Genomic DNA, 9902 nt, shown 5'->3' on the forward strand with positions numbered 1-9902 from the left:
CGGTAGACAACTTCCCCCACACGTTCCAGTATCTTGTATGGACCAAAAAATTTATAGGCAAGCTTATGGTTGGCCCTCGGAGCAAATGAAGCTTGGATGTATGGCTGTAACTTTAAGAAGACTGATTCACCCACCTCAAACGTTCTTTCTGTCCTGTGTTTGTCTGCCTGTGCTTTCATCCGTTGTTGGGATCTTAAAAGTTGCTGTTTAACTGTGCTGAAAGTCACTTGCCTCTGTTCCAACCACTGAGACAGATCATCGAAAGATATTGTACAATCAGGTCCAATACCAAAGTGCCTTGGAAGGTGCCCATATATAATCTCAAACGGGGTTCTGTCAGTGGCTGAGTGCCAATTGGTATTGTACCAATAATCACACAGGGATAGCCACTTAGCCCATTTAGTGGGGTGTGTACTGACAAAACATCTGAGATAACACTCGATCTGCTGATTAACACATTCAGTTTGCCCGTCAGATTGAGGATGCCTCGCAGAGCTCATGCGCAATTGGATGCCCTGAGTATGTTGAAACAACTCTTTCCAAAACACACTTGTGAAAATGCGGTCACGGTCTGATACAATAGAGAGAGGCATACCATGTAACTTGTAGACTGTATTAAAAAAGGCTTCAGCCACTGTCATTGTTGTAAAGGGATGATGAAGTGGGATAAAGTGGCCATACTTAGATAACTTATCAATCACCACCAGTATGCAGTTGTAACTACCAGACGTCGGAAGCCCTTCAATGAAATCCATAGTTACCATCTCCCATGGCAGACTAGGTATTGGCAGTGGCTGGAGAAGTCCAGGGTAGGGGACTCGTTCAGGTTTCGCCTGTTGGCAGACCAGACAGTGTTGCACAGCCTGTTTGATAAAGGATTTCATACCAGACCAACGAAACAGTTGTCTAATTCTTCTGTAGGTGACAGGAAAGCCTGAGTGCCCCCCCCAAAGGTGAATCATGAAATGCCAATACCAGTTTATTTTGTAGTTGACTATCGGCGCCCACCCAAATGCAATTATCAGTGCATAGAAGCCCATTTTTGAGAGAGAACTTGTTCTCTGCTGCTGGGTCAGCTGCCAAACGCTGTAATTTTTGTTGGCAAAAAGGGTCCTGACTATAACTTGCCAAGATTTCAGAAAGCCACAAGGGTTGTAGTGTTGACACTGCTTGCATTTCTGCATCTGCATGAGGTCTACGAGACAAGGAATCAGCAGCATTGTTGTCTGATCCCTTCTTATAGACAATTTTGTACTGAAGCCCCATGAGTTTAGTTAATGCCTTCTGCTGCCAAGGTGTGTGTAAACGTTGCTCAAACAGACTAGTCAGGCTTCTATGATCAGTTTGAATCACAAACTCACTCAACTATAGGTATTGACACCAATGTTCAATAGTCAGCAGAATAGCTAAGTATTCCTTTTTGTATACTGACAGAGCACGGTTCCTAGGACCAAGAGCCTTACTGACATACGCTAGAGGATGCCCATCCTGTGACAGAACTGCTCCAATGCCCACATCGCACGCATCTGTCTCAATGACAAAGTTTTTTGTAAAATTGGGCAGAGCTAGTACTGGTGCTGTCATTAAGGCACGTTTTAGTTCTTGAAAGGCTTCCTCTTCACAAGATGACCAGCGGAAGATCACCCCCTTCTTCAGCAGTGCTGTCAGAGAACGGCAGATGATTCCAAAGTTGCGGATGAATTTTCGGTAGTAGCTGGCCAATCCCAGAAAACCAGGGACCTCCTTGACATTGGTTGGTGTAGGTCATGTCTCTATAGTAGAAATCTTACTTGGGTCTGTGGAAACTCCCGCACCGCTGATAATGTGGCCAAGATACCCTACTTCTCGTTGAGCAAATGCACATTTGGACATTTTCACCTTCCACTGGTGTTCAGACAAGAGAGATAGCACCTTCTTGAGATGGACCAAGTGTTCCTCGAATGTGAAACTGAAAACCAGTATGTCATCGAAGAAAACAACCACATAGTGTCTGTTGCCTGGACCCAACGTACTGTTCATGGCAAACTAAAATGTATTGGGTCCTCCTGTCAGACCAAAAGATACCACTGTAAACTCATAATGGCCTAGATGTGTCTGGAAGGCAGTTTTGTATTCATCTCCTGGGGCTAATCAAATCTGATGATAACCCAAACGCAGGTCTAACTTAGTGAACCAGCTAGCTCCTGATATCTCATCCAGGAGCTCATCAATTACTGGAATGGGAAATTTCCCTTTTTGAGTCATGGCATTTAAGTGACGATAATCAATCACAGGGCACCAAGTATTATCCTTCTTCTTAACCATAAGCAGGGGAGATGAAAATGGGCTGTTACTTGGTCTAATAATTCCACTGGCCAGCATCTCTTGTATGTGTTTCTCTAATTCAATTTTCAGAGCAGGAGCTAATCTGTAAGGTCGAAGAGACACAGGAATGGCTCCTGGTATAAGAGGAATCTTGTGATCATATGGTCTTCTAGGAGGTAAACCTGTGGGTGCTGCAAACACATGTTTGAATTGATCCAAAATTTCTTGGACTTCAGGTGGAATGGGAGCATCCGTGGTAGTAAGAAGAGATGACAATTCCACTAATGCCAGTTCAGGAACAATAGCAGCAGCTCCCAGTAGGGTGACAATGGTGTCTTGATGTTGGAAAGAGAACCAATGATTTTCCCAATCAACAAGCATTGGACTGTGTGCAAACAACCAATCAAGTCCTATGATTCCATCATAACTGCCCAGAGGAAAGAACTTGAAATCACTGCTAAAATTGTGATCTGAACAGCCCCAAATGCAGCCCACAATTTGGTTGGAACAGTTAACTGTGTCTCCATTGGCAATTCTGACCGACACAGGCTTCATTGGTATTACTCCGTGTAGGTTTTGTAAGAGAGACAAGTCCAAAAAGGAGTGAGTGCTGCCTGAATCCACTAAGAAGGTACAAGCATGCCCTTGTAACTGAACCCTTAGTTGCATTGTTCTGGGAGATTTCTCTGTTTTACTTCCCAGAGTTGTAGCAGAAATAGATATCATGTGGACAGATGCTGAGTTAACAGTGTCATCAGGTTCAGACAACTCTGTGTTCTGCAAGAACTCTACCATTTCTTATACCACATGAAGCTGCACCTCCTGTTTGCATATGTGATCCTTGCTCCAACGTTCCCCACAAACAAAGCACAACCCCTTGGCCCTTCGATAATTCCTGAGAGCTCCCCATTTATCCTCAGCAGCTGGCCTTTTTTGACTGTCCACGGAACGATGATCTTCAATAGATTTACCTGTTGCAGGAGTTTGGAACGAACTAGTTGGTGGAGGGGGCAAAGGTAAGGCTGATGCTCTTCTCGTATTGGATGGACCTGTTACATGAACTTGTGATCCCAGTTCTTCATGGAGAATGGCCAATTGATAAGATGTGTCTAGATCGGCCGGTTGTTGTATGCCCACTGCCAGCTTGATAGATGGTTTCAGTCCTTCCAGGAAACGAGTAACATAGTGAATTGTATTTGGTGAAGTTTCATAGGCAGCAAGCTGGTCAAACAAATCAGAGAACCGCTCTACATAATCCTCAGCAGTTCCTGTCTGACTGATGTTGAAAAACTTCCTCGGGATGGACCGATGCTGGTTACGGCCGAACCTGGACTGCAGTAAGTGGCAGAATTCATCCCATGTCGCTTGAGGGACTCGACGGTGAACTGAATCAAGCCATCGAGCGGCTGTACCCTCGAACAGAGCCATAGCCAGAGATATCCACTGCTGCGGTGGAGTGTTCTAGAAACGGAAGTAATCTTCGCACCTGGTCTGCTAGAGTTTTAGGTTGGTTCCATCAAATCACGGCATCTCGATTCGTGGTCCAAACCCGAACACATCAGAAGAGTTGTGGCGAAAATTTTCCACCGAATTGAAGGGAACTCTCTATAATGACTGATCGGTTTGCGTACCTTTGGCTGGTGGTGGAACGTAGAGTCGATTTCCGGGACCTCTGTTCTCACTGTCGGCATGGAAACCTTCCGATTCGGACGGACCACCACTGGCGGAGCGGATGGGTATGGGAGGCACTCCTCTCGATGTTTCCGCAGCGGCAGGCGGTGTATGATCCAGCTCGTGTCACAGCTCATCGATATCGACACCAATGGAAAACTTGACCTCATCGATACAGGAAGAGAGCAGATCCAGCTTGGCATCGAGCTTGGAGATGGCCGCCGCCGTGGAATCGATGCGGCCGCGGTCGGATTTGTTGAAATCAGCTCGCAACAAGTCATAGATGGCCTTGGTCTCCGTCGAGATGCGGTCCATCACCGTCGCTCGCTACCTGTCGGCGAACCGGGTGTGGCGCTGGTGAGACGGAAGGGCCGACAGATCGAATGGCTCTGATGCCAGATGGTAAGGTTCTCATCTATATCTCCATGGAAATTCGAATCAAGTTCTTACAATTGGATCTCGAAGAGGGGAATTGAAGGGGAGAGGAAGAAGAACACACTTTCTAGCTGGCCATCATGCCATTTTCCTTTTGCCAAGTCTAGAAGCAGAGAGGGGAAAGGTACTTAAGGGGTTACAAGGCCTAAGGCCCATTCAGGGCCCGCAAGCCGAGCGGGCAGACGAGGCTTGCGTATGGGCCTGACTCTTGACTGTGCTTCCTCTTGCCGCTCTATTGTACCCGTGTCGCTGACATGTTCATTCTGACGGGGAACTGTTCCATGTGGATCCCAGTGTACGTGTTTGGTTTGGTCCATGGCATGGAACTTCCCGGCCTAAACCGCGTTGATCTCCTTCAATCCACGGGGTGCAACAGAGTAGCCTCTGTTGCATGGAACGGATCCACGCGAGGCACGTCTTGAGGCTGCTCCCTCTCTTCCCCTTGAGTCGCTGCGGCTGCTCATCTCCATTGCTGCTCCTAGGTCAGCCAAACGAGATCTTAAAGAGAGGGGATTGGTATGCAGGAATTTTGGGTGACAAGAAAGGACCAATCTAATCCCTAGGTGGATTAGTTCCACTAGGAGATTAGTTCTACTACAACCAAACAAGGCCAAAGGAAGTAGAAAAGTTCACGAGGTCCTTTTAAGCTGGATATGAAACCTGGGTGAACAATAGTTTGTTTTCCTCTTTTGTCATCGAACATTTGGAAATTAAATTGAAGTGTGCCACTGTCAGATTCATAAACTGGGTGGCTGCCCTTCGGGCCACCTCCTCATCGAGAGTCCTCCTTAATGGGCTGCGACAGGGTGACCCCCCTCACTCTGCTCTTCGTCATTGCAATAGATCCCTTAATGGATGGGGAATAGAGAAAGCACACATGAGTAAATGGTGATCAATTTCCTCAATGACTGCATCTCTATGCATACAAAAAAAGATTGAAAATAACGCAGCCCATAAAACATAATGTGATTAATGGTTGTCATGTAACCCGATCACACAGCTGCACAGGTGTTAAAAAAGCCCATGGCCCAACCAATACATAACAAAATGAAAATCAAATAACATACATAGCCTGAGGCGGACAACGTGAAATTGTGAAAATCAGATAGCTGGCAGACAAGCGCGGCCCATTAGGTTGGTAGAGAGGGAGGGGGCAAGTTGTGTGCTAAGGGTAGACATGCAACTAGGTTGGGGTTGACGAGGCAAGTTACGTGTTAGGATGGACACAGAACTGGGACACCGTCGAGGATTGGGGGCAAGTTAGACGTGGATCACAACAAATACAATCACATATCAAATGACGGACAAACAAATGACCAAGCGAATTATCCAACAAAAACCTAATAAAAAAGTATTTTCTATGGATCTCGACTTGAAATGTTGTGCCTGCATGGTGAAAAAAATATACAGACAAAAAATGGAACAGGCCCACTCCTCCATGTAAAAGGAAAACACAAAATAAAAAAATAGAGTGTAAGAAAAAGGGGAATGAAATGGGAGTGAGAAGATAGAGTGGCGGATGGGATGCCCGAGATTTAGGATTGACTCTCGTGATTCTAATTTTTAAAGCATGTGCATCCTAGGTAAATGAAACAAAAATCCATATGACCTAGTATTTCCTATACGGCGCCTTCTGCACCCGTTAGTATTGTTCTAGGTGTATTGATATTGTTAGTTTTTCTTGTAGGTGTGCACGACAGGTTTGAACTCGAGACCTCTCGGTTCGGAGAGAACACTCATAACCACAAGGATAACTTAACGTTTGTGCCTACTCGCTTCTCATTGTTCCTTTTCAGTTTGCGGAAAGCCTTTGGTTTTGGGAAGGTTCTGTTTTTCCTGTTCGCTGGACAGTTTCCGGACAGTTATTAATTAGTTTTTTCTTTTTCTTTTTTAGTGTTTCTTAAATGTGAGATTAAATGTGAGAATTGTTTTCAAATTCATGTTTTTTTTCAAAGTTGGTGAACTTTTTCAAATACATGAATTTTTTCTTCAAAATTTATGGTTTTTTTTTCAGAATCCATGAACTTTTTTCAAATTGATGATTTATTTTCAAATTTGCTATTTCCTTTCAAAATCGATGAACTTTTGGAAAGAAATCTATGAATTTTTTTTCTAATTCATGAACTTTTTTCAAAATTGATGGACTTTTTAAAATTCCTAACCTTTTTTCAAAATTGATGAACTTTTTCTTTTTAAATCTATTAACTTTTTTTTAAATTTGTGAACTTTTTCCAAAAATTGATGAACCTTTTCAAATATGTGAACTTTGTTTTCAAAATTGATGAACTTTTCTCAAGTTTGTGAACTTTATGCGAAATCATTGAACTTCTTTTCAAATACATAATCTTTTCTGAACTTTCTTTGAAATATGTGAACATTTTTTGAATTCATATTTTATTTATTTGTTTGCAAAAAACCAAAATTTTCATATATTTGTTTCCAAAAGCCAATGGTTGACTGGTATATTGATCGACCATTGACCGGTGAACCAAATGCGCCCTGGCGTGGGACTGCATCGCTAGTGGTTAATGGACCGACCCAATGTTGTAAGTTAGTGGGCGCGAAAACTCTAGTTTTTTTAGAATCGCCAAAACTCCTAGTTGGCGCATACAACACTAACTAGGAGCTCACATATAACCCCATGGGCCACGGCCATGCTGACACAGCAAAGCAACGGGCCTTAGTGATGCAGGACACACCAAAGAAAAAATGTCCGGACAAGGCGACGTGCGATGCGAAAAATGGGTTGAGAACGAACACAACCAGCAAGACAAGATCGATCAAACAAATAGCATGAATATTTCAACTTTTGATCATGTGGTGGACAACTTAGATGAAACATAATTAATTCTCATATTCTTCCCTCATGACTAGATGAAAGGATCGAGATGGATCTAGAGGGGGGTGAATAGGTGATTTTAATGGTTACTTAGCAATTTTAGGAAATAATGCAAAATATGAAAGTGAGCCTAACAATTGCGAAGATGTTTCTAGTGCAAAGTAATGTAAGCAACCATAATTAGTAGCAAGGTAACCAAACACAAGGTAATGAAAGTAAAGACTAAAAGACAAGAAACCACATGTAGAGAGTTAGGGTTAGTGATAACCGCAACTCCGCGAGACAAGGATGTATGTCGATGTTCACTTTCTTGGAGGGAAGCTAGTCACCGTTAGAGAGGTGGATATTACCACGAAGGATCACCCTATTCTTCCCTTGAGACAACACCAAGAAGGTGTTTCTCAACCACTAGCGTTAGACCTTGAGTGCTCCAAACCTTCACAAAGTTTATGTGTGTGTGGGGGGGGGGGGGTAATCACAATGCTCGATTTACCACCTAGGAGTCTGGGAGTAAAAAAGATCAAAGGGGAAGCTCTAGACTTTCTCAAATCACTATTTGATTTGGTCACAAGAAGGAGAGGGAGTGGTGATGGGGTTATGTACCTAGGGTAGGGTCATGGACCTGATCCAAGTACCTTACCCAAGGACATCCTTAGAAGAGGTCGCCTTCCAGTCGACCAACGAAGGACTCACTCGACTGACTTGAAGGACTCGACCATGAAGACTCACTTGACCACCAGGAGGTTAAGAGGCACTCTGCACTGCAACGGCCTGTAATTAAGTAGGCTTTATGATAGTAAAGACACTTTATGTGGGGCGTTACCAGTAACGCCCCAGACTTAACTCACCTTAAACCCTCTCCTACGTGGGCTGGCTGGGGTCCTGGCGCACTCTATATAAGCCACCCCCCTCCACAGGCAGAAGGGTTCGGCACCTTGTAACTCATATACTCATAATCCACTCGACCGCTTCCGGGCTCCGAGACGTAGGGCTATTACTTCTTCCGAGAAGGGCCTGAACTCGTACATCCCTTGTGTTTACAACCTCTCCATAGCTAGGACCTTGCCTCTCCATACCTACCCCCCACTCTACTGTCAGGCTTAGAACCACGACAGTTGGCGCCCACCTTGGGGCAGGTGTTTTAGCGATTTTGTGGAGAAGTTGCGATTCTTCCGAGTACTTTCATCATGGTGTCTGCTGGAGTTTTGGTCGGGGGTCAAGAGATCCGTCTCGGCACTCTCACCTTCATCGCCGACGACTCCGCGTGGCTCCAGGAGGCTCCACTCGACGTAGATGCGCTCCCCGTCCGTGGTGCGACGCATTTTCGCGCATGTGTCCGCGGCGTTCTGCTGCGGCAACCGTCGATCCAGTATCGGTCGGCTCCTCCATCGTCCACCCTCCCGGTCTCCCGCCAGCGCAAGCGCTCGGGCCGGTCGAGGCTTCAGCGATGGGTGAGGCACGCGGTGGCTCGCCAATCGGCCACCACCCAAGTTGCGGCAATCGAGCCCGACGAATCTCTCTACGGCTTGTTCGATCTGTCGACTGGCTCCGTAGAGACTGCATCCGAGTGCGGTAGCAGTGATCCAGCGGCGGAAATCTTGATGGTCGACGGGCCCCGCAGTCCCCCTGGCTTCGCCCGTGATGGTGGAGCAGGTGACGGAGGCGACCCCGCACGAGGCCACGAAGAGTACCAGCCCGAGCCACTCGACTCTCTGCAAAGAGAGGAACTTCGCCGTAGGAACGTGGATGCCCTGCGTACTCCCATCGCAGGAGAAACCCCCGAGGCTCGTGCCTTGGAGGAGGCACGTCTGGCCAATTTGGCCGAACGCACTCGACTGGAGAATCTTCAGCGAGCACTCGACGAGCGTGCGCGGCAACGAGTTCCCGACACCAGTCGACGTCAACTCTTCCCGCCGACTCAGGTATATCGAACCCCAATCCAGAATTTAGCAGCTGCGACCCGTATAGCAGAGTCCATCCAGCCTTCGCAGTCGGAAGCTGGCAGAGGTTTGCTGCAGATCAGGGATCTGCTCCGGGCAGCAGGAGATCAGAATTCAGCCGTGTCTCAGTCGCGCAACAGAATTCACAGTCGATCCATCACTGCGAATACGGTTCAGTCGGCTCACAGCCCCAGATCGCCTCCGCAGCGTGAAGGGCGCGAGAATCAGCAAGATCAATATGGCGACCGACTCGACCGAGATGATAGGCGTCGAGCGCCCAATTCCCCTCCGAGGGGTGGGTCTTACGCTCCTCGGTGGCAAGATGACAGGCGTCAGTACAGTACAGGGCGAAGGGTTCCAGTCGACCCCAGAGAACCAGGCTTCGATGCGCGATCCATTATCGTGCAAGGTTTGGTCGACCGGAACAGAGCCCATCGGGGCGGACTCGACAGAGATGCACCCACTGGGAGGCAAGCAGTCGAGTGCATGTTTATGGTCCTGAATGTTTCAGCAGAGCTATCAGAGCCGCAGTTATCCCTCCCAATTTTAGGTTGGCAACAGGAGTCAGCAAGTTCACTGGTGAGTCTAAGCCTGAAACTTGGCTTGAAGACTACCGAGTGGCAGTTCAGATTGGTGGAGGGAACGACGAGGTGGCCATGAAGCATTTGCCCCTCATGCTGGAAGGTTCTGCCAGGGCATGGTTGACTCAATTA

This window comes from Triticum dicoccoides, chromosome 1A, assembly GCF_002162155.2.
Source record: "Triticum dicoccoides isolate Atlit2015 ecotype Zavitan chromosome 1A, WEW_v2.0, whole genome shotgun sequence".
Classification (NCBI taxonomy): Eukaryota; Viridiplantae; Streptophyta; class Magnoliopsida; order Poales; family Poaceae; genus Triticum; species Triticum dicoccoides.